General features: G+C 58.3%; 2 non-coding genes across 2 annotated transcripts; one reads left to right on the top strand and one right to left on the bottom strand.

Moving 5' to 3' along the window:
- The first annotated feature begins 350 nt into the window (after positions 1–350).
- Positions 351–432, top strand: TRNAS-AGA (transfer RNA serine (anticodon AGA)). The gene has a single exon. It is a non-coding gene; the product is annotated as a tRNA-Ser (tRNA).
- A 666-nt stretch (positions 433–1098) lies between these two features.
- Positions 1099–1170, bottom strand: TRNAC-GCA (transfer RNA cysteine (anticodon GCA)). The gene has a single exon. It is a non-coding gene; the product is annotated as a tRNA-Cys (tRNA).
- Between the last annotated feature and the right edge of the window lie 2887 nt (positions 1171–4057).

Genomic DNA, 4057 nt, shown 5'->3' with positions numbered 1-4057 from the left:
ATACACCTGACACATTTCCTCTCCACCATCACTGGATGCCTCACACTGCTCCCTTCCTTTTCTCCCCTCCCGCCATGGGGATGCCGGAGGGAGAGTGAAACCATCCTCCAGCATCAGCATATCCCAGAGGCCAGCCTGACAACCAGGCACTGGGAGCTGCAGCCATCGCCCTGGCACCATGTCTCTCAAGGCCTCTCCAGCACTGGCTGCAGGGGCCTCTGGTGCCTGACTGCGTGGTGTCCACAGAGTGGAAAGGACATGCCCCAGCACAGCCTGGCCCTCAAACTCCCCGGGAGCCAGGTGCCTCAGCACAGGGCACCCGCTCACTGCTGCAGAGCAGTTTGGGGCAGGTAGTTGTGGCCGAGTGGTGAAGGCGATGGACTAGAAATCCATTGGGGTTTCCCCGCGCAGGTTCGAATCCTGCCAACTACGGGGTGCCATCTCCTTTTGGGCTGCCTGGAAAGGCCACGCTCCAGACCAGCCCTGCGGGTACGGAGGGTCCCTCCAGCTGCGCAGCTGCACAGCAGCACAGCAGCATGTCAAGCCCGGTCACACAGCAAAACACCCACCCTCCCTCTACGGCTCTGCTCGCTCCTCCCCCCCCCCCAACTTCCTGCAGTCCTGGCAGGCACAACACACCTTTCCCAGGTGCGAAAGGATGAGATGACAAAGGGTGCGTTTAGCCTGTTTAGCCTTTAAGCTCCACTTTATGGGAAAAAAGCCGGTGGAAGCCAGACTCAGCGTTAACTGGTGACGTTGGGAGACCTTCCCTCTTGTGTCACAGACCCTGACCTGTGTGCTAGACAAGGGCAGGAGGTTTCCCGGTGGGTTTCTCTCAGCTCATGCCCTCCAGCTCCCGACAGAGCAGTGGCAGCACAGCCCCTGGGAAGGAAGAGGGGCTGCTCTTGCCCTCCCTGGGAGGTGCAGCACCTTAAGGAAAGGGGAAACCCCAAGGGTGTCATGAGGCGAGAGCCCAGAGAACGAGAAGCCGAGCCAGGTCCATGCTGGGCTGTTTGTCCCCCACAGCCTTCCCACTGAGGGATGGGGAAGCAGGCCGCCAAGGCACAGGAGAAGCTCCAGGAAGAAAAGCAGCAGTGGAGGGGGCACCTGGAGTTGAACCAGGGACCTCTTGATCTGCAGTCAAATGCTCTCCCACTGAGCTACACCCCCTGCATCATGCACACCACTGCTGGACTCCCCATGCTCACGTCTGCACGCCCAGCCTTGTCCCTCTTGCTTTTGCTTTTTGCCTCCTCTTCCTGGCTGCTCCCCGCTCTGGCGTGTGCATGGGACAGGCAGCCAGCAGCCACAGCCACAAACAGCTGGCCCACACACCAGCTACCTCTTCCTTCGCCCTCACCAACAGGCTCTACCACCTCAGCCTGCACGCAAGCCACGGCTTCCCTGCTGGGAGCTGCGAGCAAGCACAGCCCAGGCAAGGGCAGGGCCCTTGGCAACCAGGCCCCGTCCCACAGTCTCCAAACAGGCTCCACAGTTCCTGGCTTTGCTGTAGCTTTGCCATATTCCTGGCCGGCCCTGCGAGCCCCTGTAGCAAATGCAGGCTGGGCCCTGTTCTCCCAGCCATCGCTGGCTCAAGGCCTCTGACCCTCCTGCATGTCTGCCCTGTGAGCCCTTGTCCCCCTCCTCCTCAGTGCAGCGGGAAGTGACGCTGTGGTAGAGACAACCCGCTCATGATGAGAAGTGGACAAAATCTTCTGTAGCAGCCCAAGGAGGTTTCCAGGTCACAGACTCCCTTTCCTCATGGGGACGTCCAGCTCCCCAGCCTCTGCCACGAGGGCAACATGCTGGGACTCAGGTAACCCCTGGGGGCTTGTGGAGGGAGTCAGGGATGACTGCTTAGCACAGGAGGTGAAAACAGGGACAGGCGAGAAAGCACAAATAGAGCCTCACTGTCCAGGCATACCGCAATGGTGGTAGGAAAGGCAAAGCTTGGCCTGCGTTGGAACTGGCAGGGCACATCAAGGACATAAAGAAGAGCTTTTACCGCTGCAAATGCTGTTGCTACCGCTGTTCACCTTGAGCCTAGCAAGGCCTTTGTCAAGGCCTTGTCTCTCACAGCATCCTTCGAGCCAGACCGGTGAGTTACAGCCTGGAGCCTGACGACGCTAATGTGAGGGGAAAATGGGGTGGACCGTTGGGCTCAAAGGCCTTTACTCAGTGGGAAAAAGGGCCATCTGGCGACTGCTTCCTAGTGGCCTCCCTCAGGGATCAGTCCAGATGCCAAAAAGCTTTAGGCTTTTTATGGGCGACCTGGACAGTGGGACAGAGGGGCCTTTCAGCAGGTTTGTACAGCAGGCCAGACTGGGTTCTGTTCCCTCAGGACAAGTGCAATGGCAACAACCTGGAGAGAGCTAGTGGCAGAGGAAGAGGCTGAGGGTCAGGCCTGCAGCACAGGCCATATGAGGAAGGTTGAAGGCATTGTTTTTGTGGCGCCTGGAGGGGAGAAGGCAAGGAGGGGAGGAGGGGATCACACTGCCATCTCCCACCAGCTACAGCGGGTTATGGAAAAGGCAGAGCCAAGCTCTCCTCAGAGGTGCACAGCAAAACAGCAAGGGGCACAGTTCCAGGTGCAACCAGGGAGATGTCAACTGTCTCTTTGGAAGAACAAGTCACAGGGAGCACGGCACAGCCCTGGAAGAGGCTGCCCATGGGAGAGTGGCGTCTCCCTTCATTGCAGCGTTCAGAAGCTGGCCGGGCAAGGCCCTGAGCCTCCTGATGTCGCTGGGAAGTTTGGCCTGATTGGAACGGGGCGTTGGCCCAGAGGGCCGCCAGAGATCCCTTGCAACCTGAAACAGTTTGGGCTGCACTGAGTCACGCAGGCCCTGGACCAGCAGCAGAAAGGCAACAGCTTTAAAGGCAGGAGCAGGAGATTGCATAGTGGCACCAGTTGTTTCAGGAAACGTCCCTCAGGAAGGAGGCAGTTGTGGAGGAGCGAGGCCAAAAACCCTGGTATCGCTGGCACGCCTGAAGCCAGGACACCGTCTCCACCCAAGTCAGCAGCACACCGACGCACGTTTCCCTGGAGTTTGGGGGTTTTCCCCGCTCTTCCACGTTACGAGGGCTCCCATGTGTTCCGGGAGGCTGAGTCAAAGCCTATTTGGAATTAAAATGCCTTGAGTGGGCCACTCCATCCACGGCCCAGGAAAAACATCTGTGAGCTTTTGCCTCACTGCTCTGACCCACTCCTAAAAAAGCAGGCCATCCAGGCTTTTGGCCCTGGGATGAACTTGCTAAGGAAAACGGGTCAATTTGGGTGTGGAGTCCCTTTCAGGGAAGGGCACAGGAACCTCTTTGGTCACTGTCCCACGCCTCGGTTCTGCACTCCCCAGTCAGAGCCCCGGGCTGGCAAAGCATGAAGCCCCCGTCAAGTTCTCTAAGGACATACCCATGGAGATCCCCAGGAGTGACTGTCTGCCCTTCCTCCCTTGCAGGGACCTGCCTTGCTCTCTGCCCTCCTCTTCCTCGTCCAGAACCTGCTATCGTTCCCTGGGCCCTAGGCAGTGGAATCTGGCTCTGGTGTGGCCTGACTAGCGCCAGCAATGTCCTCAACTCTGAATACTGGGAATGTTCCCCAAGTTTCCCTGGGGAACGAGGTCAGCCACACCCCACTTCTCCTCTTCCTGTGGGCTGGATTGCTGTCATGGTGGTGACACAACTTTGATACGCGGGCTGCCTCAGCTTGGCAGGTGAATGGAAATGTTTAGGGACTTTACCTCTTTCCCGTTTCAAGGGGGTAGTTGTGCGCAGTTGGGAAGGCGAGGGTTCTTTCAGGCAGAAGGGGGAGATCTGTGTTCAGCTGCAGGGATGCCTGCACACAAGAATCTGCGCCTCCAGCGGATCGTCCCTAACCAAATAGCCAAGTGCATCCTCTGCCACCTTGAACGCAGCTTGAACTGTTTGTTTTGGCAATCTGGTACGACCAGCCTGTCCACCGGTGCTTGAAACCCACCGTAATGGGTCGTATTCCAAAAGTGGGTCAGCGTCCCTGTGCTGTGTTACTCGGAGGGCGTGGGAGCTTGTATGCGCGCAGTGTGTT

The sequence above is a fragment of the Struthio camelus genome, chromosome 12, assembly GCF_040807025.1.
Source record: "Struthio camelus isolate bStrCam1 chromosome 12, bStrCam1.hap1, whole genome shotgun sequence".
Lineage (NCBI taxonomy): Eukaryota > Metazoa > Chordata > Aves > Struthioniformes > Struthionidae > Struthio > Struthio camelus.
Note: the sequence above shows the minus strand (reverse complement) of the source record. Positions and strands in the feature narration are given on the sequence as shown.